The sequence below is a fragment of the Rhinopithecus bieti genome, unplaced genomic scaffold (assembly GCF_001698545.2).
Source record: "Rhinopithecus bieti isolate Rb0 unplaced genomic scaffold, ASM169854v2 scaffold_10354, whole genome shotgun sequence".
In the NCBI taxonomy this organism is placed as follows: domain Eukaryota; kingdom Metazoa; phylum Chordata; class Mammalia; order Primates; family Cercopithecidae; genus Rhinopithecus; species Rhinopithecus bieti.
The window spans coordinates 311604-337671 of record NW_016806491.1 but is presented as its reverse complement, the minus strand read 5'-3'; the positions used below and the strand labels follow the sequence as shown (position 1 = coordinate 337671).

The 26068-nt window shown below is 40.5% G+C and overlaps 1 protein-coding gene across 4 annotated transcripts in view; it reads right to left on the bottom strand.

Moving 5' to 3' along the window:
- Nucleotides 1-26068, bottom strand: part of BACH2 (BACH transcriptional regulator 2) — a 385872-nt gene that overhangs the window by 139159 nt on the left and 220645 nt on the right. Inside the window, exon 1 of one of the 4 annotated variants that reach the window (XM_017876781.1) lies at nt 18085-18107. The exons of the other annotated variants lie outside the window; for them this stretch is intronic. The gene's annotated coding sequence lies outside the window, so the exon portion shown is untranslated. Of the gene's footprint in view, nt 1-18084; nt 18108-26068 lie in introns of those variants that run through there. 4 annotated transcript variants of the gene reach the window in all.

The window sequence follows — 26068 nt, the reverse complement described above, 5'->3', positions numbered from 1 at the left end:
GGTTTGTTACATATGTATACTTGTGCCATGTTGGTGTGCTGCACCCATCAACTCGTCCGCACCCATCAACTCGTCATTTACATCAGGTATAACTCCCCAATGCAATCCCTCCCCCTCCCCATGATAGGCCCCGGTGTGTGATGTTCCCCTTTCTGAGTCCAAGTGATCTCACTGTTCAGTTCCCACCTATGAGTGAGAACATGCGGTGTTTGGTTTTCTGTTCTTGCGATAGTTTGCTGAGAATGATGGTTTCCAGCTGCATCTTTTACTTTTATTTGTTTCACTCTGAAAAAGCACTGGAGCCCTTTTGAACTTCAATTTTTTTCCTCTGGAAAATGGGAATACTACTACCCACCCTACCTCTTTCATATGTCTGTTGTGAGATTCTAATGCCTGGTATATTTAGGTGTTTTATAAATGTCTAATTGGATACCGATAGATATCTGAACTGGATTTAATATTCTGTATGTCACAGATTCCAGTCTGCACATTTTTCACTTAATGATATTTCAGAAGGAAGGATATATCTTATTGCTGGTGGCTTATATTTTAATTAATTTTTTTTTCTTTCTTGGTGGTACATAATATATTTAAACCAATGGCCTCTTAGAAATATACCTAATGTAAATGATGAGTTAATGGGTGCAGCACACCAACATGGCACATGTATACATATGTAACAAACCTGCACGTTGTGCACATGTACCCTAGAACTTAAAGTGTAATAATTAAAAAAAAAGAAATATGGCAAATAAAAGAGTTGGGAAATGGCAAAAGCACTATGCAAATATCAGTTATTTATTCAGAAAACGAGATTTTACCAAAAGTATCCTTTATGCAAGGCATTCAGAAGGAAATGAAAATGAATAAGACTGGGTCCTTAATCTCAAGAAGAGTGCAATGCATGAAATGGATGACTCAGGATAACTCCAATGCCAAGAGAATGTGATATGTGCCATTTGAGTAGCATTCCCAACTTGGTACCCTGTGAATGCAGAAGAGGAAACAACTTTTAGTAGGGTCAACCAGGGAAGCAGCATGGAGGAGGTGGCATCTGGCCCGGCCTTGACAAATGCATAGTATCGTAACAGGCACATATGGGAAGGGGAGATACCCTACGCAGAGAGGACAAGTGAGGCATGGACACAGGATGCACAGTGAATATTCTGAAGAATATGGTCCAGACAAGAAGCAGTCCAGACAAGAAGGAGCGTGGGGACTGTGATGGGTTGCTGTCTCTAGGATATTAGAGGTCTGGGCTCAATTTGGTGAATGCATTAGGCTCCTGAGCAAGGAGCAGCCTGATAAAAGTGGGGCATTAGGAGCATGTGCAGGGGGACTGGTTAAGAAGAGGCTGGAAGCAGGGGCATCCTAAAGCAGGCCTTGTGCAGGCTTGAAAAGTCCAGCTAATGAGTAGGTAGTGGGGGTTGAAAGGAAATGACAAATGGATGGTAGAGCCATAGTTAAATGCTAAAGATCCTTAACAAGAATCCTAGAGAGAAAGCCCATTTCACAACTGGACAGAAAGGATGCACTGAACTGATGTCTGACTGTGTGCTCCTTGAGGATGAGAACTGCATGCTTTGTACATTGTTGTATCCCAGCACCTGGTACATGGTACTTACACAATAACTATTTAATATACTCCCTTCCTCCAAAAATTCTATTTATATTTTTAATTCAATTCAGCAAGCATGTACCTATCACGTGCTCAATGCCAGACACTGGGGTGGGGAAGAATGGGCTGATGTGGTGGACTGTTTTTCAAATGGCTACAATAATTCCTTCCTTACAGAGTCTTGGGCAGCTCCTCCAAAACTGACTCGGGGCTTAGCCATAGGACTTGCTTTTATCAAAGGCATAACAGAAAATATGAGGTAAGCAGAAACTTAAAAAAAAAAAAAAAAAGTCTGCACATTGATAAAGTAATGCGTTCCAGTCCAGACAGGTTTAATATGAAATCCTTGAGGCATGTCCAGCAGGCAGTTTGGTATAAAGCAGTAGGTCCTGCTGCTTTTTTTTTTTTTTTTTTTTGGACTCCTGAGGCCACCATATAAAGAATTCCAGGCTAGCTTGCTGGAGGATGAGAGAGCATGTGGAACAGAGATGAGTCATCTCAGGTGAGGCCTCCCCAGACCAACCATCCTAGAATGGGGCGGGGGTAACAACCTTTTTCTTAAAGGACCAGCAGTAAATGCTGTAGGCTTGTGGGCCATATGATCATACCCATTCCAACTACTCAGCTCTGCTGTTGTAGTGCGGAAGCAGCCATAGATGATATGGGAGTGGCTGTATTCCAATAAAACCCTATTTACAAAAACAGGTGGCAGGCCTGTGGGCTACGGTTTGCCTACCTCTACTGCAGATTATTCAGCCCCAGTCTGAGCCAGTCCAAACCAGAAGAACTGCCCAGCCAATTCACAGAATCGTGAGAAATAATAAATGTTTGTGGTTTTTAAGCCACTAAATTTGGAAGTGTTGTTACACAGCTAATGCTAACTGATGAAGCAGGTATAAAACACATAAAGCATACACCTTGTTTGAAGGCACTTAAAATCCACTTGTGGAAGCAGGACATGTGTGGGAAACATTTAAATAACCATAGAAGGCAGTATGTGACTAAATGTCAAAATGAATGTTGCAGGAGAATTAGAATTATAAGGATTTATAAAAGGGAAAAATTAGTTTGGACACACAAAATACTTGGGCAGCATCATAAAGAATGGGTAGAATATGACAGTTCCCTAAACATTCCTGTTTCTTTTTCACTATCTTTCTTTATGCTGCCTACTTTCATGTCTACGTACCCCAGTAAACTGGGTGCCTTCTGAGGGCAGGTCTTATTTTCTATTTTCTAGGTTCCCAGAGTCCAGTGCAGTGCTTGGTTCACAGCCAGGCTCAACATATACTTACTAAAGAAACCAATAAGCCCACAGCTGGAGAGGAGAAAGAGCATGTCTGTGGAAAAATCAAACCTAATGATCAAAGAACACTGCACAGGAATTCGTGTGGTGCATTCAAGAGAGGCGACCAGTGGCTCAGGGAGAGGAATGAGATTGGGGTAAGTAGAAGCTATAGCTGGCCAAGTGACTCTGGGTCATGGGTTGGGGGTGATGAGGCAAAGTGAAGGACCCTGACTTTCAGGGAGTTAAAGCCATATGTTACTGGAATATGTCACCTAGTTGACATTTATGAAGATGAGTTTGGTGGCAGAGGGTAGGGTGGATTCTAGGCAAGGAGAATAGTTAGGACAATTTAATAATCCAGGAACAAGAGAGCAGACTAGCCTAGGAGATGGTGGGAATACCAAGGTGTCAGGTCCTGACAAACACCAAATAGAGCTGAGCCTGTGCTTCAGCATAAACGACAGAAGAAAATAGAGACATCTCAGGCATTCCTTCATGCCACATTTACTGGGTACAAGGTATTATTAAGTCATGTGTTCTCAGCCCATGAGGACACTCAACAGAACCAGGTTACATTTGGAACCAAGATACATAAGGTCAAGGACCCCACTTTACTCATGGAGAAACACAAGACAACCAGGAACTGTGAGTGAGGCAGCTGCTAGAGTGGGCAGGGTACAAGCTTTGCAGTGACATACACAGCCTTACAGCCTAGCTCCATTCTTATTAGCTGTGTGATGTTGGACAGACCACGAACACCACTGATAATGGTATTCACCTTGCAGGCTGGTTGAGAATTATAGAAAGGGTGGGTGATGTACATAGCAGTCCCTGAATAGAGCAGGCACTCGTATGATTCACAATTACAATAAAAGCAACATGTAATAGGGAACACATGAATGGTATAATTTGAGTGTTGTAATAGGGCAGAGAAAGAAAAATAACTTTTGGCTGGGACAGTCACTTTGGATTTGAGTGAGAATACCAGGTGGTCTGGTGGCAAAAAATGAGGACGATTTTGACAAGTAGGGGAAAGGGGAAGGTCGTTCCAGGAAAAGAAAACGTTCTGTGGAAGGGAACAGAGATGAAAGACGTAGCCGCTCCTGTGGAGTGTGGTGGAATTTAGGTTGGCTGTTGCAAGGTGGAAGGTGAGGCTGGGAACCAGGTTAGGGTCAGACAGCAGAGTGGCTTGAATGCCAGGGAGAGGAGCTGGGATGTTACGCAGTAAGTAGTGAGGTGCTGCTGAAGGATCCTGAGTGGGTCAGTGACGCCATCAAACCCCAGGTGGCACTGCGAGTGTTGTGGAGGCAGGAGACACTCATGCAAGGAGGGCACAAACAAGGTCAGGCATGCCCCTTCCAGGGAGTGGCCAGAGCCATGGCAGGAGAGGGCATGTGAGAGAGGATGCAGAGGACGAACTGGCCACATTGGGGAACAGTGAAGGTGGGGAGGGAGAGGGTGGAGCTGAAGTTCACTATGAAATGAGAACATAGACTGACTGGTTGACTCATTGGTTCATTCAGTTAAGCTGCCATTGAGCTTTGTTTGTTACGTGTTCAACACTTCCAAATGGTGGTAATCGGCTGTGCACAAGACATGGTTGCTTCTCCCCAGGCCAGGGGGTGTCACCAGACACACACGTTCTTTCAATGGAGGGAGATAATAGACTATGCATGCAGTGTGGTCACAGTGTATTTATCATTGTAGCTAATCCCCAGAGTATACCACAGGACTTGACATATACTAGATGCTCAATAAATGTTTATTGAACTTATTCATTCACTCAACAAATATTTATTAAGCACCCAATCCATTTTGGGTGTAGTTCTAAGCACTGGGGATACATCAATGACTATAACAAATATTTCTGAGGTTCCTTGAGATCTCTGTGCATTCAGTTTACACCCAAAGCATAAACAAAATCACTGTACTTATTCTAATTATGTTGTAAAACTAAAGTCAGCATTTCTTGGTATTCAAGAAATGCTTGGTATTTTTTTCCTCCAGAGTTAAAAGACACTTATTTGGAAAAGTATCAAACATCCCATTTGGAAAGTTCAGAACTTTAAAAAAATTGTGGAATTAATTTTGAGATTGAAATTAAACATGACATGGTATAGAATATATTTACTCAAGCAACCATTTAGGAAGACCTAACTTGTAAGCTCATCTCAGGCACCACTGAGTATAGCAGTGATGAATCAGGAAGTCCCTGTCCTCAAAGATCCTATGACATAATAATAAGGATAAAATAAAGACAAACACATTGCGCGGTAACACAATGCTAGGATGCCCAAATATGTCTTGCTTTTTCTTTTCTCCTTGTCCTGCTTAAGAGGCTAGTTAGCCTCTACCAGGTATGCCCTTACTCTCTGCTTTACCTAGCCAATAAACTGGCACCTGTCACTTGCTGTCTACATCACAGCTGTTTGTGAATGTCTTAGGTCCTTTGCTAGATGGTGAACTCTGAGGGTGGGGTCTGCCTTTATTCAACTCTGCAGAGGCAGTGTGGGGGATACTAAAGATAGGAACAAAGTATTGTGGAAACTCAGAGGAGTGAAACTTGAAACTCAAGTATCTTTGCATTGGTTTATGAAAAAAGAGCAAATGTAAATGTTTACTTGTGTGCAAGACAAAGGTCCAGATCATTTTCTGGTGAAAAGAAGAAAACCGCTTCTTTTTTAAAAGATGTTACAAGTTTCCTTTAAACAGAGTTTGGCAGCTGACGAAACCATGGACAGCAAATGACCTTGAGTGTTATGTGAGATTTTAGAAACAAATAAATGTACTGTGAAAAATAAAGCTAATGTCTTTATATTTTACAATAAAAGTCCTTACATAGCACCTTGGTTTTCAAAGTGCTTTTGCATATGTCTCTTCTCATGTGAATGTCAGGACAATGGCGGGGTGTACACAAGGTAAGCACTTCTCTTCCTGTACCTCCCATGGAGACGCTGAGGCCCAGGGCTGCTGGTGAGTCACGAGCTGACCCAAGAGGCAAGAGCCACGCTCTTTCCCATAGTCAGTGGCTCCCAGAGAAACACCATGCTCCATAAGAGGTGGGGAGAAACAGTTTTTTTGTTGTTGTTATTGTCGTTTGTTTCCTTGGAAAGGAAGAAATTTAGCTTTCTGACCTAAAAATTAGAAATGACTGGAGTGGTAAAGTTATTCTGCTAAGTAAAAAACAACATAGCTAAGTGGGAGAAAAACCAGAAGAAATTCAACATGTTCTAAGGGATGCACCTGGAGAGTGTGTGGCTTCCGTTCTGACTTTTATATGGATGAGGATAATTAGCATTGCTTTCCTGTAAACTGTATTCAAATTTCCTGTCATCATTAAATCATACTTACAGCATGTACCAGTTTACACCCCGGCACTAAGTAAAATACAATTTCCTTTCTTCCTTTGATTATTTTTCCTTCCTTCCTTCTTTCCTTCCCTCTGTCTTTCTGCTTTTGCTGTTACTCACACATTTACTGAACTAGATCTCATGATGATTCCTGGGCATCCACAGATGAATGAGCCACAGTTCCTGATGCTCGAGTCACAGACTAGGATGGGAGGAAGCCTGAAGTCGGGATCCTATCACTCACTTCAGTGTGTGCCCCACAGTCCGCTGCTGGGTCTGAGACAAGGACTTGGTTCCTGAACACTGAGTGGATGGATGGAAGGATGGATGAGATGCCTGTATCCAGATGGCAGTGTTCCAATTTCTGACTCAGTAAAACAGCTGAAATTTCCCCTCCCCTTCCCGTTGCTTTTTCTGTTTCAGCAACCCCCTTTCAATGAGAGAGGATGTGAACAAGAGAATCAAATTGGCATTCTGAAGCTCTTTATTTAAAGGCACGTATTTAGCAATTTGCTATGTCTGAGTTAATATATGGGTTAAGTTCCCTGTGAATGACACTCTCCTAACTTTAGCAACGTCATAAAGACAATCAGTTGCTGTGTGTCTGGCAAGTTAATGACTACAAGCCCAAGGGATGCAAGAATGGGAAAATGTTAACGTAAAAAAAAAAGACTTTAAGCAAATGCAGAGGAAAATGGAAAAGGACTCACCACTCCCTCCCCAAAATGCTGCATATAACATCTTGTTTTGAACAAAAAAGTTACTGAGAATATTATTTTAAACTTTGTGCTCATTAGAACAATCCTTTACAGAATGCAGGCAAGGCGGCGATTAGGGAAATTAGCGGGAGATAAGGAAGAAAAGAGTATTAGGAAAAGATGGAAGCAGAAGAGGAAGGAAGAAGAAAAAGCAGAGAAGAAGGCTCCATGTTAAGGTGACAGGGAAGCAGGAGAGGAATGTGAGCATGAGGTCAGGTATGTGGGCAGGTGAAAGAGAACCTTCCGAGAACCTGACTGGCAGAGGTGGGTGAGAAACGACACTCCTCTCCTATCTTCCTCAGCTCCAGAGGGTGGAGGCTGACAACACGATCATCTACTCTGTGGCAGGTACTCTGCTGGGGACTTTTATATATAACATTTTATTTACTCATCCAGTTCAAAGCCACCTGCAAGGAAGGAAATTATGTCCATTGTACTGGTGACAAAACTGAGTTTAGAGGTTATCGGTCGAGGAGCAGAGGCTCTGGACAAGCAACCACCTACAGACAGCACATTGCCATCCACAAAGGACTCCTTCATCTTCCTTAAACCTCAGGCAATTCTGTGAAGTGAACAATATCATTTCCATTTTGCATGGCAAGAAATGCAGGCTTTGAGGGAGCCACTCACACAGCTAGCAAGAGACCAGGAAGCACACGGACTGGGACTTGATCCAATGCTCCTTCTGTTTCACTGAACAGCCTCCTTGAGGAAGTAGCTGGCTCCCTTCTTTTCACCCCATCCCCAGCTTTATCCTGTAGCCTGTGGCCAGATGACTACTGAGTACCAGGCCAAGCAGACCCAGCATGGTGGTTGCAGTTGATGTCCCAAGATCATCCTGACTGTGATTCAGCATGGAGTGAGGACTCTGATTCTTTAAAATACTAGGGTTATCTGGTTTGTGCTCCTGCACAGTGCAGCAGTCTTGTCTACATCAGCCCCCCGCAAACGTGGCCCAAAAAGACAATGACTCTCATTCTAGTAACAGGGGGTTCACTGTTACTAAATGAAGCCACAGGTTCCACTGTGGGCTAGCTGTATCTGGATTTTGAGCCCAAATCTCTTTCTCTATAATTTCTTTTAGTTCTGCGTTTTCTAGAATAACAAATGTCTTTCAGATATCTAAATGCAGTTTTTGTGTCTTTCCTTGTTTTTCTCTTCTTCAGGTTAACCTTTCTCTGTTCCTTCAACCACTGGTTACAAGACAGTGTCTGACACCCTCTCCATTCCTGATGCTGTGTTCACAGAGCACTCAAGTTTGTTTATTTTCCTTTTCTTTCCTTTGTTTTTTTTTGGGGGGGGAGTCAGAGTCTTGCTCTGTCACCCACGCTGAAGTGCAATGGCATGATCATAGCTCACTGCAGCCTCCAACTCCTGGTCTCAAGCAATCCCACTGCCTTGGCCTCCCAAAGCACTGGAATTGCAGGCATGACCCACAACGTCCAGTTTATGTTCCTTTTCAAATGTACTGGTATAATACTCCTAATGTGATCTAAGTACTGCAGAGTCTAATGAAATCATGACTCTTCCTTCTGTGGGCATGAGACCTCTTTTGTCACGGTTAGGATAATGTTAACTTTTTCAGTAGCTACTTTGTGGAGGAGAAAGCTAAGTCACCAAGGTCTCGCAGTACAGCATAATAAATTCTGCGAAGGAGGCAGCCAGTGGGCTATGGCATCACAGAGAAGGGGCATCAAATTTTGCCGGAAAGGAGCAAAGAAGCCTTCTTGGAGATGACACTTGAAGAACAACTCAAAGTGAGAGTAAACCAGGTGGAGAGAGTAGAAGGTCTTTCCAGGCGGATGGAAAAGATTTTGCAAAGATGAGCAGGTGAGAGAGAACATGGTAGTACAGCCCTTTCTTCCCCATTGTTTTTCTTTTCAATTCCTTTCTTCAGCCTTTCTCTGACTTAGCTTCACTTTTGGATGTTCTTTTCAGTTAAGGCTTGGGAAGACCCTTGCATAACACAGGGGTTGGGGCACCGATCCCCCACGCAGTCGAAAAGCTAGGTATCACTTTTGACTCTTGCAAAACTTAACTAATAGCCAGCTGTTGGCTGGAAGCCTCAGTGATGACATAAATAGTCCATTAACACATATTTTGTATGTTATATGTATTATATAGCTACAATAAAGTAAGCTGGAAAAAACAAAATGTTATGAAGAAAATCATAAGAGAAAGTACATTTACTAAGTGAAAGTGGATCATCATAAAGGGCTTCATCCCCACTGCATTCACATTGAGCAGACTGAGGAGGAGGAGGAAGAGGGGTTGGTCTTGCTGTCTCGGGGTGGCAGAGGCAGAAGAGGTGGAGGAGGTGGAAGGGAGGCAGAAGAGGCAGGTACACCCAGTGTAACTTTTATTGAGAAAAAATCCACGTATAAGTGGACCCACGCACTTCAAACCTGTGTTGTTTAAGGGTTAATTGTACTATGTTCTCCTGTTTTAAGAAGCATCTGTTGCATGGAGTTGAAGGTTCTTCAACTTGTTTACTGTATAAGTATTAAGTGAGCATTAAATAGCCAAAGCACTGGCGGTGTTACTGTAATAAGTAGTTTTGGGGCCTGTTCTCTGTTTTGGAGGCTGCACCTCTACTTGAGTGAACTATTTGATTAGGGTAGAAAAGCAAATGGTACCCTAAGTATCAAAAGATAGCCAAAGGTCACTCAGGGCCATGGGCTGGACCACAGTGCTCCAGGGTCTTTGCCCCGTTATGAGCTGACCTGTTTTTCTCTTCAATGCCTCTGGCCAGCAGTGTTGAAATGAGACATTTTAGGATTTCCAAACTGTTTCTAAGACTGTTAGTCACAAACTCTTATCACGCAGTTTTCTCCGGTTAGATAGCAGACAGGCTCAGAGCCTCACCTTTGCAGGTCAAAGCTCGAGAAACCCTCCACATGATAATTCACATATCTGTTATGTCTTTTACCTGTCCCTTCTCTGCCTTTAGCTTCTCAGTCATCCAACCCCGCCTCTGCGAAAAGTGCACAATGACTCAAGGTTTTTCTTAGACCTCTGACAGGTGAACAAAGAAAAACACCTTTCACAAATCCATCTTATCAAAGGATAGAAGAAGAGAGAACAGAGCCTTTAGTAAAGAACCCTAAACATCCCACCAGAAAGTCCCAAACAACCCTGAAAAGTGAGAATAAAACTACCAAAAGCTGACAGAGGGTAACAAGCATTATTTCCAACCCACACTTGTCCTTCTAAAAAAAACCAACCCGCTACTGAAAAAACCCCTGAAATGTATGAAATCTAACATCGTTAACATATTTCCTGTCCTCACATAGCTTATAAAAATGTTTCTGAGCTTTTCCCTGGCTCATTTACAACGATGAGAAGGAGCAAAAAGGAAATGCAACAGATGGTACTGAGGGAGGAGGTACTACCATCCTCGCTTGCAGTCATCCATCTTCACAGTAAGTCATCCCCGCTTGGGCGAGGTTTCAAACGTTTTTCAGATGTACCAATGGCGTATTCTTGCTCAAGAACAATGAAGATGAGGCTCCTTTAAAAAGCTTCAGGTTAGAAGGCATGTTTACTACTGTCTATTTTTGTTGCTTCTAAAAGAGATCACCTCAGCTTTCCCTCTGAACCTCCCAAACTGACTCCGCGAGAATCTAATCTGGTACTGATTTAGAGCTGACAGGTGGTACATGCATAATTAAAGATGACCTAACACAGAATGCTCTCATTCCTGGCATATTATCAGACACTTAAGCAAAGCAATTATCAGTAGGCAATCTTTTCTGTCAACAGAGATCGAGATGAAACATTTCTTCAATTAAGAGAATTCTGCAAAGATGCTGTACATATCCATCTGCAAATACTTGAAAACCTTTAGAGGTGAATACTAAGTCAGCTCAATGAAACACCTTTGGCCAGTTAACACATGCTCTCCTCTCCTCCCACTTTTCCTGGAAGGTCACATTTCAAACATCAAAATCGGAACCATTTTAAGGTGCCGCCAGACACCCTGACGTGAGCTGACAAGGAAATCTCCGCATTTTTCTGCCTTGCTGAGGTTTGCAAATATTAACAAGTTTTCCTCAAAGGTTCAACGCAAAAAAGGATAGGGTTCACCTTAAAGCAAATTCAATTAAAATTTCCCTTCAAAGCAGGATTATTCCCTCCCCATGCTCCACCCATGTCAGAAGTATTTAGAGAATTATTATCAAGCCTTAAAACTTTGTCTTGAATCTAAGTGATTTAAAGGATTTTTTTCTTTCATTTTGAAGAAATCAATATTATTCAAAGAAAAAAGGGACTTGACAAAAACGGAGGAATTTCCCATTTCAGGGGAAGGAGGGAAGAGGTGCCGCATTTCCTGATAAAGTACTGTGCTTTTTATAAATTATAGTGCATGCACTTTGTAAAAAGGAATGCATTTAAGCTTTCCTTAGAACAGAAATTGCTTTAATGTTATAGCGAGACAAGTGATTTTCTTTTCTTTTTTAAAAGGGTAGTTTATAAGTATTAACTTTTTTGAAGCCCATGTAAAAATTGCCTTCCACAAGACAGAGAACTTCACAATGTTTGTGGTGCATATTTTGCCACATTTCACAAGAGGTCTTATTGTTTAAATTCTTATATCCTTATGTCATATGTGAACAAATGACTTTATTGTTCATCTGAACATGTCTTTATAGGATCTCTGGTGGTAGAGCTAGTGTTGTTGTTTGCATGTTTTCCCCTCAACAAGCCAGAACAAACGTCTCTTTTTCTGAAGCACTGGGAACTCAGGGACCATGGCAGTGTGGCAGTAGTTGTCAGCTGGAAACACCATAATGATAATGTAAGTGAAGTGCTCACATTAAGGGGTTGACTTCTGACAAGTCAAGGTCTATAGAAAAGTTTCTGCTACAGCAGACATTATGGTAATGCAAAACAGAAGTACTTAATCGAACAATTAAGAATCACCCAGTACACTATTACTGCAGTAGGACTCAATTCCTTTCAAGATATGCTTTCCTTGGAAGAGACTCCATTCAGAACATTAGGGAAAAAATATCAGTAGCCTTTGGGGAGAACATACTCAGATGGGAGGTGGAAGTGATGGCGGGATCATTAATGGGAGATTCAGTAAGACTCAAAGCTCAAGTTCATTATATTTCTTAGAACTAAGAATAGCTTCTGAATGAGTACTCACAATTCTCCACAGATCTATTTCTCCTAAGGAGCTCCCCTTTCTCCCTTTCCAATTTTAATCTAAGAAAAAGAATAGAATACAGACAGACATGGGTAGGTAAGCAGGAACAAAGGAACATCTACAGAATGGAAGAGAATCTAAGCTAGTTCCATTTTGGATGCTGTTAAATCCCTTTGACCAGGATTCAATTTAGAACAACTCAAAAGATACAGTTTGATAGCATGCTGCATCAAGAGGACAGGAAAAAGAAGTCACATGTGTAATGTTGTGGCAAACAACAAAATGTGATTTCCCAGTGGGTGTCACGGACGAAAAGAACATTTAAGATATAAGGCACATACTACCATTAAAGTAAACAGAATACAAACGGGCAAGATTCCAGTGAGTTTATGTAGGGAGAGACCCTCACTTCTCACACAGCTCAGAGTCCCTGACTTTTGTAGGACTTCAGTGAATAAAGCAAAGGCTGTAAGCACAGCCTTTCTATGCTGAGGATGATATATGGCACAAAAACATTTTACATGATGCCTTTTACACTTAAGACACTATTTTAGAATCATAAACTAAAAGCATTTTTAAGGTGGAGGTACCCTGCATAAAATAGAAGTATCTTATTGTTAACCAAGGTATCTCCTGTCCACACTCAAACCTGGCTTTCCAAGTATGTTGGCTTTACTATTTTATGATTGGATGAATAAAAGAAGACTGTAACTATGGCTACAAAATAAATTACGATACCCTGACCCCAACAGAGTATTATTTTGAAAAGAATAAAAGTAAAATCCAAGATATTATTATCGTCACCGTGATCTACTTGTGACCCTGTTTCAGAAAGCCTGCTAAAAACCTGCCATTTGGAAGCCTTGTGGAGACATTTTTCAGAATCCTATGTATTCTCTCTGTTAACTGATCAGAGATGCTTCTCAGGTTTATTTCACTAAGGACAAAGTATGACACATACTTAAGAAAGAATGGATATTGTTTCAGAACCTCTACCCATTCAGGAGAAGACACTTGCTTTTTAGTTAAGAAATGACTGTGACTAATTCCAGAGCACCTGGTACTGGCTTTTTCAAGAATGAGCATTTGAAATCAAACTGGAAAATGGTGACTAGCACATCTGCAATGATCTAGATGATGGTAAGAGATGATCCAGAGATGGTAAGAGATAGATAAAACCAAAAAGGGTGGCCTCGCTTTGCTGCGGAGGGATAAAATAGAAGAAGTGAAAAAAATGATTTTTCTCTACAAGTCCCACTCTAGGAATCAGCTTTGTTAACTTTGAGTTCTTTCACAAAATGAAATGTTATGTGCCAGTACAATCTGTTTCCCTTAGGGATGGAAGGTGATGAGGGGAGACCAGTGACAGGTGAGATTTAAAGGCATGTAAAGGAAGGGTGGAAAAGAAATGCATTATGTTACCGAGAGAATGAGGATTAAATCTTCATAATGCGTGTGAGATTCTCACAAAAGAAAACAAAACAAGCGCAAGTTTTTACTCAACACCTAATATTACCCAGCTGTGAATAAAAGAAAAAGAATCTCACACTGACCAGTTCATACAAATCAACTAACACTTATTCCCTTATGGTCCATTGTAACCCATACTCCAAACAGACATGATGTTCTTTCACATGTATGCATTTGTAACTTTCTGTAAACTAATTAGCGAAGGAGAATACAAAATAGGCAGGTATAATGGAAACCAGTGAATTCCATCCCTGAAGCTAGTTGTACTGTAATATCTTCCGCATGGTGCCAACAGCCCCCTTTCCCTCTGCTCATTCCGACACAATGCCTTCAGGTCTGTCTAAATAATGTAATTTACTAGAGTGGAATTCCCTTGGTACCCTGTGCAGTACTTGGTGACAGTATCACTTATACTCCAACATGTCGTGGCCTGACCCTGATCCATCGGCCTTCATCCCTCATTCAGAGGGGAGCGTGCAATTTCACCTTCCTCTGTGCCCTTCTCTGGTGTGCATGTACACATTCACTCCACTCAGCCCTAATTACAAACCTGGGTTAAAAGACTCTCATTAGATTTATATTTCTCATTCCAAATGTCAATCTTGTTGAAAATTCCCATTTTCTAGAGGATTCATCCATTAGCAATAAACTTTAAAGCATCCTGTGACTGAGTGCATTAAACCAGCAATGCGGACATGCACTTAAAATACATCATTAGAGAAAATCTCCATTGCAAATACTTTACACTATTCAACCAAAGGAATAATGAGCCCCGCCTGGCCAGTACCCTCAAACTGCACATGAAAGATAAGTTAAAACTGGCAGTTTTGCAGGAAGAAGCACACGGTGTATCCACAGGATGCATTTCAAAATCTGTCATTCCTTATGAAGGTGTGGGAGGGAATCAGGGCCAGAGTCTAATTTATCACCTTCTCTCACCTATCATTTTTACAGAAACTTCGGTCTATGGCAAAGGGCAAGAGGGATGGCAAAGATAATGGGGAATATATGAGTGTGTGGAGGGAACAGAAGCTGTATCTGCAATGCCAGGAACTTTGAAAGTCACCTAGTATGATTTGCTCGGCCTGAAAAGCATTCTTCTATTTCGTTAACGGAGAAAAGTGGAGAAATTAGCATTGTCTGGAGACACTGGAGGAAGCAGGGTATCATTTTAATACAAGACAGATTTCCCTGGCGGAGTTGACCTGAGAAATGTCTTTATTCCAGACTGATGGTTCCTAACACAAAAACCAAAAATCTGACGAGAATACTAATATGTAAATTGTAAGTCACAAGTCGTATCTGGGACAGAGATGGTAGGACCGTCTAAGAAAAGAAAAATTTGAGGAGGATTTAAAAAAAAAAAAAAAACCAGCAAAATACAACAATTGAGAAAACTAAGTCACCACTGTTTTATATCTGTCCCATATTTTAATTCCTTAGCTTATAGGTTTAATTCATCACTTCTTGTCAGGTCTCAGGTGAGGCAAAGTTAAGGTACAGTCATAACTTCTCTTTAACTTTGATAAATGAAGAAACAGAATTCTAGGAAAGTCCTGGAGGAGGTTAAAGGGAGACTGATTTGAAGTCTTAGCATCCTATCCTGAAGGCTAACAAAAAAGTTATGTCCACAATTATGACTTTGTATTGTGAAATACACAATATACTTTATAATGCAAAACTCTGATGGGTGGAAAAGGACTCTAAAAGGACAGGTATACATTGTATTAAACAGAAAATAATTTGCAAAGCATAATAAATAAAAATAAAAGCAACAGCAATTGTTTTCTGCCTTTCAGCATCTGGTCAATCTGTCAGATTGTTCAGTAACCAGAATTATAACAGATGCAGTATTTTCTGTGGGGAATTACACCACCATGGAAGCTAATTGCTCCTGAAGTTTTGCCCATTTCCACCTGAAATATTTTTTAGCCTTACTTGATTACAACATTAGCACTGTCTTTCATAACGTACACCAGCAGGTACTACAATTAACATGCACAGATGTTAGAACTGAAAATCCATGTTTAAATAAAAAACATAGGGAGAAAGTAAAAATTACTGAACATGCTCAACACAGCGCTAACCTTAAAAGGAAAGAGAGGCTTACATTGTGCTAACTTAATGGCAAAATAAAAAAAAAATCCTCCAGATGGCATTAGTAATCTAAGAAGAAGCAAACCACTCCATAAATGCCTGTATTCTTCTGAAACACTGAACCAGAGGCTGATCTTTTGTCCACTTAATTCCAAAATTTGTACTCCAAGAATAGAGGAGAACTCCCAAATGCTCTAAAATTCTCCAACACATTTTATGATGCAACTGCACAAATGACAGTAACACCAACATCATTTTGTGGAGTGCTGACTTTGTGCTTTACGTATGTCATCTCACTGAATCCCCACAACCACCCTCTCATTCAGGTAGGCAGTACCACTACTGTTCCCGTTTTCAAATAAAGACACTCAGGCCTAGGAGAGGTTAACAGATCAAGGTCAACAAGTAGCTAAGGTAAGATTTCATCCGGAGTCTTTTTTCCCTCCTAAAGCTCTCAACTCATTGTAACCACTGTGCCACACTGTCTGCCACAGTTGGGGATGCCAAAGAGAAATGTGATTTGCAGTCTTCATTTTTCAGAGTCTTCTGGAATGACTGCCCTCTTGACTCATCCATTTCACAAAGCGCATCAAACTGAAAGGCTCAGAACACTTGCAGACATTCTCATTCTTTGGAAATGCCACAGCCACTCAGTCATCGGAACGGGACAGCACCATCAATGGGATCGCGAAGATACAAATTTCCCTGTGAATGCTGGTGCCGTCTCTCTTTGGTGTTTCTTCTAGCCACAAACAGACACGTTATCACTTACTGTGGTTGCATTCGACTCAGCAGCCAGATGCAGGGGAGTTTTTACTTGGTTAACTGTCCCTCCAACATCTGTGTCTACAGAAGGTACTACGGGGCAAGAGTGCACTTACCCTTGTCCCTTCTCCCTCCCCCATCCAAACACACAAAAACTTTTCCAATCTCTAGGGCAACACCATTAAGATATCCTTTCCTTGCTGTGCTATGAGTTTACAAGAAAGAACTTTCTAACAATAAGCCAAGAAGATGGAAGTTGTAAAATCACATTTCAAATAACGTAATTCCTTTTTAAAAAAGATTCAAGGGTTTCATACTTCTTTCTTCCTTCCATCAACACATTTTGTGTATGTATGAGTTGGATCTTTCTTCCTTCAGAAGGGAAAAGTGCTGATAAACTGTCATGTGTAGACAAACAACGCAAAAACTTGGTTGCCTTTTGCTATTTAAACAGAGAAAAATTATTTCCCAATATACCACTTACCAGACAGATGCAAAGATGTGGGCAAGCCAGTCATCAGAATTAACAGAGTGATTTTGCTTGCACTACATATTCTGATTTGTATGACTCTTATTTTTAGCCATGCACAAAGGGCAATAAATGGAAAATCTTATTCTAACCGCTACTTTTTCTGGGCCACCCACACTGCCCCACCTACCGCACAACTTCACAAATGTAAAAAAACCCAGCCCAGGGTTTGTCCTAACAAGGGATGCAAAGTGGCTAAAATGTGTGACATTTTTTCCAGTTAGTGTTTGTACTTTCATTTTTTTTTTCTGTCTCAGGACTTTCAGGGAAAACAATGTTGACTTACCAATGGGCATTTTCAAAGACTCTACGTTGGTATGTCAATCAGTGTATAGACAACATGATCCGCAAGGCACGGGCACCACCCTGCTATGAACCACATCTCAGCCAATCTTCCGCAAAGAAATGTACCCAAAAACTTTTCTGTAAATTCAGGAAGGTGATCCACACCTTCCATATTTTGTTTTGAAACAATGATGGTATTTTAAAAGTTCTTCAAATTAACAAAAGTGATATCAGAAACATAAACATTTCTAAAACAGAGCGGGCTGTGAGGAGCGATTTTGCCAAACTTAAGTCAGTAGCACTTGACTTATATCTGCTTTTAGTCTGCAGTGGCACCACGCTTACCAAGGCACAGTATCCCCATGCTATCCCTTTCTTTCTGTACGCCTTAACCACACTTCTCCACCTGATAACCTGAAGCTTATCAAGCATCAATTCACACATGGATATCGCTGTGGATTGAAGCATCTGATATTCAGAGATAACCATCTTGATGGCAAATAATAAAAACAAAATTGATGAAGAGGATGTTTGCTAGGGGCACAGAGAAGATAGAGATGAGAGTCTATTTTGATTACTGTCTTTCCAGACTTTTAATAAAAAGTTATTATAGTCTCAGGATACTAATTAAAATGATTGTTCCTCTGAGCCCTCTGCAAACCACAACAGTAAACATATGCAGGTAACAATTAATGTTTAAAAGTCTAGTTCAACAAAATCACCAGAATCATTAGGAAACAAAGGGAGTCAACTCTGAGAAAGGCATCTTTACCTGTGTGCCTGCTCATTATCCAGAAACTAGAGGAAATGCTCTTTCATCGTCTGGTAGTTAGCACATACCCTGCAGAGCTAACACCGTCTTCATGCGCGGTACTCGAGCAGCTCTGATGAGATGTCTCAGAAAATCTTTTTTGGGTGATAGTCCACTATCGTCAGAACTTCTGACTTGTGTTGTAAAAATACAGGCAATTAAGTATTACACAAAGTGGGTCATACGCCACTGAGACAACCACACCGCCCCCAAATCAGACTCCAAATGACTGTGCCGTGACAAGGTAGGAGGGGTCTGAACACAGCGAAAGCAAAACTTTTATGTGGTGAGGAGCATTTTAGTTTTCACTGGTTTAGGTTAGAGAAAGTTAATCTCAATGTCAACTACAAAGCCAACAAACTTTTAGTGTGTTCTTGAATTTATATGTCAAATGCTGGCTGTTCATGTAATGGGAAATTCAGATCCAATGTCATAAACAGTCTGAGGGACAGTCTCAGGCTTAAATGACATGCCCATCACTAAACAAGTGAGCCCTGTGACTCAGTGAAGGAAGGTGGCCAAATCGAAAGTAAAGATAAAGAACCGAATTCTCATTATCCACATTAGCATCTCCTTCTCCAATGGAGGATCAAAGTACTGTATACCACTTCCTCACACCTGTACCCAATCAGGGCATTCAATACAATTGTGGATGCTACCCAAACACCCTTCAACTGCTGTAGGAAAAAGGTCAAATGTAGTTACCTAAATTGAGTACATTCATTCATCTATCACTGAAGAGCCACAGAAATATTAATTCAATACACACTGAGTCCCTATTATATACAAGGACACAGAGGACATGAAGGGATGCTCTCAAAGTCACTGCTTTCAAGGAACTTAAGAGTCCTGTACAGGGGATGATAAGATCTAGATATAACCAATGTCAAAGACAGAGTTTTTCTCTTTTTTTAAACAAACAAAATCCCTTCTAGCAGCTGCTTACTAAATACTTCCTATTCTACTGACATGAGGTTTGTAGATGACAATTCTACCACATTTCTTGATGAATCTTTTAACAATTCCTTAAAATTTACCTCGGTTTTCTTTCAGTGCTCAAAGCCCTTCCTAACCTCGGCCAAGCGTTAGGATTCATCCTAACCCGAAGGCCTAGTACTCTCCAAAGGGTAGCACAGAGATACCAGCACAACTCAAGGAGCTATAAAATCACACTACAGCAATCTGAAGAGATGCGTCTTTGAAGGGGGATAAAGGATGCAAAGTTAAAGGACAACTCTGTTCACAGCACAAGAAGACATATATTTGAATGAAATTTTGTTACCAAAATTATAAAATCAGAATTTGATTGGAATCCATATTGTTTGGATTGTGAATGGGGAATGGGAGGATCTGGCTAACTCAACCTTTCCCGTATCTCCCCAATTGCCTTATAGTATAGTGATTACTAATTTCTAAATAATCACAACACAATCAGTTGATCTAACACCAAAACCACCTTGTACATAACTGAATCTTCCTTTATGATTCTAGAGGCCCACTAGGATCTTACAGGGCCACTCGGTATTATTTTGACTGACAGGAGGTAGAAATGAAAATACTGGTTGATAGGAATTTCCACCTGATAAAGATACTGGTGAGTCCACACAGGTATCTGTTCTTGTAAGAGCTGACTAATAGAAGGGAGAAAAAAAGCAATGAGAAGATTACTGTCCTGTAAGATGACACTTAAAGTCATCATTCCTAAGTGCCACCAGCATGTAGGATGTGATCAGTCCAGAGCACTGCTTGTAAATTTGAAATTAGTTAACTAGTTGAAAAAAGTTTGGAAAAATACATAAAAGTATGAGTTAAAAGGTAGGTTATATTTGGGCAGCCAGATTACAGGTAATTTATCTCTACTTTTATTCAATTTTCTGCTATTTTATAAATTATGTAGAATACATGTATCACTTTGATAATAAGGAAAACAAAGCTACTTCTGCTTAGATAAAAGGAAACAATTATTTTCTGATTCTGGTTCTGTAGAAATCAAGAACACTTCATCAATAAGTTTCTGACACTTTCTGTCAAGAAATCAAGAACCCAGCATACTAATCTGAACTGAACTGATAACAAATAAGGCACGGAACACAGGAAAAATATGCTAGAAACAACAGCTTATAGCTTCTAGTTAAGTACCACAAGGACTCTAAAAATCTTGCTATCCTGCAAAGCTTTGTAAATACTGTTCTGGGGCAGAAGAGCAGAAGTGCTTTTCCTCCTTATGTCGCACAGTTTATGCAACTTTCAGCTGCCACAAGTCTGCAGGCGCCACACTCTTAGAAGATCTATCTAATGGGACATCCTTGGAAAAACATGCTGCGATGCCCTGGGTTAAATCCGGGCTCAAAGAGAGGCATCATTTCACTAGTGACAGGTGCATCCAAAAAAGAGCACACAAACCATTTCTTAAAAATCAACAGATTGGAAACTATTAGAATAAACTGATAAACCATTTGTGCTACAACTGATGTCACTGGGTAGGCAGCTTTATAATAAAACATAGATTATTTGGAGACTCACGACTCACAGGGAATTATCATTTGAAATTTTTGACTTACATATTAAAGTATATAACCATGCCGGTAACATCACTCCTCTCTGTACCATTAGCAGAGAATGAAAATTAATTTTGATGATCTCTTGAGCAGAACATAATCTGAATGTGAAATGGAATGTTACAAATAATCATATAATAGGTTCTTTAAAAAAAAAAAAAAGAAACAGAATTGCCTTCAAATGTATGCCGTTGGTTCCCAATGACTATAGGAGCTAAATATACAGGTTCATAAAATGATTTCACATATTAGTTTTAAAACCAGTAATATCACAACTTTTAGAGTGCTTAACATAAACAGAACATTTAACATTTAACCTCTGGCACTGGAAAGATGGTAAAAGTCAAAACTTGCAGTTTCTTGAGAAGAATAAAAATGAATGGTATATTGTTATCGTCAGTCAACATTTTTAGATTATTATTAATATTATTATTTTTTGAGACAGAGTCTTGCTCTGTCGCCCAGGCTGGAGTGCAGTGGCCAGATCTTGGTTCACTGCAAGCTCCGCCTCCCGGGTTAATGCCATTCTCCTGCCTCAGCCTCCCCAGTAGCTGGGACTACAGGCGCCCACCACCTCGCCCGGCTAGTTTTTTTTTGTATTTTTTAGTAGAGACGGGGTTTCACTGGGTTAGCCAGGATGGTCTCGATCTCCTGACCTCGTGATCCGCCCGTCTCGGCCTCCCAAAGTGCTGGGATTACAGGCTTGAGCCACCACGCCCGGCCTAGATTATTATTAAAGCATGGAAATAGGTACACTAAAACCTCAGTTAATTAGACTATTTGAGGACAAGTATATTTTTTATTATTTTGATTTTCTGGTTAATTGACAACTAGAAAATGCTTTTTGTTGAAGGTTTTCCAAAGCAGTTTTTCCTCTTTATAAAACATCTAACCATTCTCAATGATTCAGCAGGTCAGTGTCATCAGCTACAAGTATCCTCCAGGGTTTACACCCCACCTTTACTCAAAACCAAAGCTATCTTGTTTTCTTCATCATTGAAAAAGGGAAGTGTGGTATGTGTGGTAGGGTGGGGTGTGTGGGAGGGAAGGGGAGGGGGTGGGGAAGTATGAAGGTTAGCTAATTCAGGGTTCTGGCTAGTTGGGTTCCAGGTAGCAAAGCTATCAGTAAACATAAATTCAATGTCTGGAACCAGGCACATCTGATTCCTGTGAATGATGAGACAAGGAGACAAGGAGATCCCACCAGGGTCTGTCTTTGTTGGTCTTCTCTACCTTATGTCATTTTGTCTCGGTGATGGCTGGTTTGATGTTCTTCTCTGGGGAAAATCTGTGTCAGTGTGTCTGTACAAAAATTATGGTCTATGAACTCATTGTGTCGGGGGGGGAGTTTATTTTGATTAGGTTCCATATCCATCCCTTTCAACTCAAGCTTAGGGTGGATGTCAAAGATGAATAAGTCCTTACTTTCCTCTCCCTTAGACTTGCTGACCTGAATTTTTTCCTCTACAAAAACCTTTAATTCCCTTTTTTTTTTTTTTTTTTTTTTTTTTTTTTTTTTTTTTTTTTTGTTTGTTTTTTTGGTATCTCGGCAGCTCCCCATGGCAACTGACTCAGAAACCTCTTTTCCTTTGCCCTGTTTTCCAATACCTAAGTGAAAAGCATGAAGAGTTTCTTTCTAAGCAGGTTTGGAAAGTCTGGCATGAGAATGAGCGGACTAATTTATATATATTGTACTTTAACAAATTCATTTTACCTCTTTTCAGTTACACCTTTTCCTTAAGCCAAATTATATATAATGGTTCTGCTATAGGGCCTCTGTAATAGACTATATATATACTGGTATCTTAAGGAGAAAGTAGGATAATTTAGGATAGCAGTGTCTCAACTTTTTGAAACCATGGATCCTTATATACGACTCTTCAGGAATTCTAATCCCTGGTCAGCCCTAGGGGTAGAGGGTGAAGGGAGTGAAGACGACCTGAATAAAGTATGGCTACTGGGCCCCATAAAACTGTTGATTGTTTTTCAAGGCCAAATTTCTAGAAATGTAGAATAAAAGGCAAAAGCCAAAAAAAGTAGGGCACAATGGACTAACCTAGTGAATTCCATCCTGTGTGTTCCTCACAGGACTACAGGCCACTCACTAACCTGTCTGTGACTTACCAGTACCGTAATACCTGTAAGTACAGAGATCTGGCGATGGGGGATAAATCCTGCTTCACTTGGAGAACGTAAAACAGGCATCATAATCATCATAGGCCCTACAGCAGGAGAACTATCCGTTGTGGATTTCCCGTCAAGCTTTCATTTTCTACTGTGTTGGAATCTACAGCAAGTCTGCATTCCCTGGTTCCTGCCGACATGTCCACCTCCGCTGATTAAGACCCTCAGGAGCCACAGTCAGGTACACAGCTCCGGGACTCTCTCCACGCCAGTGCTCTGTGCATGGACTGGTTTACAAACACCCATCTGGAGGAAATGGAGCAGCCCCACTGATGGAGCATGGGTGGCTTACGCTTTCCTTCACCCCAGTGAAGCAGGTCTTCTAGATGTGTAAATGGCATTTTAGTAGAGGCCACAGTTGTTTAAGGCAAATTCCCTTGATGGCTTCTGACAACTGTGTCTTTACTCTGATAGGAAACTCATTCTTGGGACTGAAGTATATACCATTCAGTGGATACCCTTACCTTTGTTGTCTTCTAAGGGCTGCCCAAAGGGTAACAGGGATGAAGGAGGTGTGAGAGACATAATGATTGGTTCTTCCTGCATCCTCACGAACTGCAGCATCCCTATCAAGCACTAGCTAGTGATTCTGCACAGTATTCTTAGAAGGAAAGCTTTAAAAATTATGGTAAAATATATACAACATAAAATTTACCATTTTACCCATTTTTAAGTGTGCATTTCAGTGACATTAAATACATTCACATTGCTGTGCAACTATCATTATCATTCATCTCCAGAACTCTCCAATCTTCCCAAACTGATACTTAATATCCATTGAACAACAACTTTCAATTTTTCCATCCTCCCATCCCCTGGCAACCACCATTCTACTTTCTGACTCTGTAAATCTGACAGTTCTAGGTACCTCATATAAACGGGATATTTAATATTTGCTTTTTTGTGTCTGGATTATTTCACTTAGCATCTTCAAGTTTCCTCCATGTGGTTAGCGTGTGTCAGAATTTCATCTTTTTAAAGGCTGAATAATATTCCATTGTATGTATTAATACATACCACATTTTGTTTATCGATTCATCTGTTGATGGACACCTGGGCTGCATCCACCTCTGGCTACTGGAATAATGCTGCTATGAACATGGGTGTACACACATCTATTTGCTCAAATCCCTACTTTCACTTCTTTTGGAATATACTCAGAAGTGGAATTGCTGGATCACTTGGTAATCCTGTTTAATTTTTTTTGAGGAATTGCCATACTGTTTAGTATTTAATTTTTTAAATTCATAAGCTTTATCTTAAAGAGCAGTTTTAGGTTCACAGTAAAACTGAGCAGAAAGTACAGAAGTTTCCCACATGCCCCCTGTCGCCCTCTGCCCCACAAGATTCAGTTTTATACTCACTCGGTGACTGAACGCTATGTCCAAAGCTACGGGGAGTGATGCAGGCAGGTCCTGCCAGATCCAGCAGGAGCCCGAAGCCATGATTCACCTAAGGAGTCACAACAACTTCCTTCCTTCCTGACCTGTAGACAGGAAACTGACTGACAGCAAAGGTCATCCCACAGGAACACTGGATGTGCAAACGTGGAGATCTGCAGAGTGGCAGAGCAGGAGAGGGCACTAAGGGGCATTTGATCCGACCTGCTTCTCTCACTTTATGGTGAAGATGCCTCTTAAACTGATAACCTTCCTTCCAGGAATGCAGTGCAGAATAACTAGTGCTTGTTGGAGATGGTATATTTTTGAGGGTGGAGTAATAATAATTACATCACTCACAACTCTGTCAGCCCTAATCCCAGCCCTGTTACCCTTTGGACAGCCCCCAGAAGGCACCTCTGGGGTTAATTCCATTATAGATCACTTTTAACACTTACTGGTTTTTGTCTTATTTTTCTGATATTGTGGGTTTTATTTTAAACATTTTAACATATACCTACTGTACATTTAAGTCTATCTCCAGGATTTTTGACTCTATTAATGTTGAGGCAATACATATGTTCTTTCATTACATATTTGCTTGGCAACTGCTTTATTAACAGTGATTATTCTCAACTCCAGAGAGTTATAATAAGAGAACTGTAAATCCTAAGTGCTACTTTGAATGATAACATCTACCATATCCAAGTAAAATGTTATAAACCACAGGGCTTATCCACAGATTTAAAACGCCCAGAAATTTCTCAAATGTTTCCTGGACAGTATGATTCATACTATTTTTACACTCACATCGACTCAATGAAACAAAAGAAAAAATGCTGTTTAAAATTCCTGCAGTCAAAGCTCAGAAATATACAATGCATGTATCTATTCACAGGTACACATGTACATTTGTATGTACGCTTACTTGTGTCCAAATGTGCATTTGTTTAGTCAAACTCTTCCACTTTTTTCTATTAACATGGAATAAATTGTTCTTGTCCTCAGCAGTTAGGCAATGGGCCTGTTTGAAAGCTAACACCACAACATGATGATTCACAAAGTTTTTCAGTCTTGAGAACTTAAAATCTCACAAAACCTGGACTTCCTGGCTTGGGTTATTCACTGGAGCTGTGCTTCCCTTCTCAGGTGTGTTTTTTTTTTTATTTTTAACTTTTGTGGGTATACAGTAGGTGTGTATATTTGTGAGGTACATGAGATGTTTTGACACAGGCATGCAATATGAAATGAGCACATCATGGAGAATGGGGTAATCATCCCCTCAAGCATTTATCCTTTGAGTTACAAACAATCCACTTATACTACTTATTACAAAATGTAAGTTATTATTGACTATAGTCACTCTACTATACTATCATAGTAGGTCATATTCATTCTTTCTTTTTTTTTTTTTGTACCTATTAACCATCCTGCCTTCACGCCCTGCCCCCAACCCCCACTACCCTTCCTGGCTTACGGTAGCTATCCTTCTACCCTCTATGTCCAGGAGTTCAAATTTGATTTTTAGATCCCATGAGTGAGAACATGTGATGTTTGTCTTTCTGTCCCACATGTGTTTTGTAAATCAAATCACATTTAAGTGTGTGAGGGGAGGGATAATGCTATGATGACTCACTCTGAAAGGGAACAATGTATTTCCCAACTCAGGGGAAAAAAGATTTTTGAGTGTGTCTAAAAGCATGATAAGCACACCTGCAAAAGGACTGTAGCTGTTGTTTTAGTCTAATAACAGTACTACTAGTCACACTTGTTGAAAACTAGGGACAAAGAATGGCTGGTACTAGCAACTCTGGGGTAAAGCTG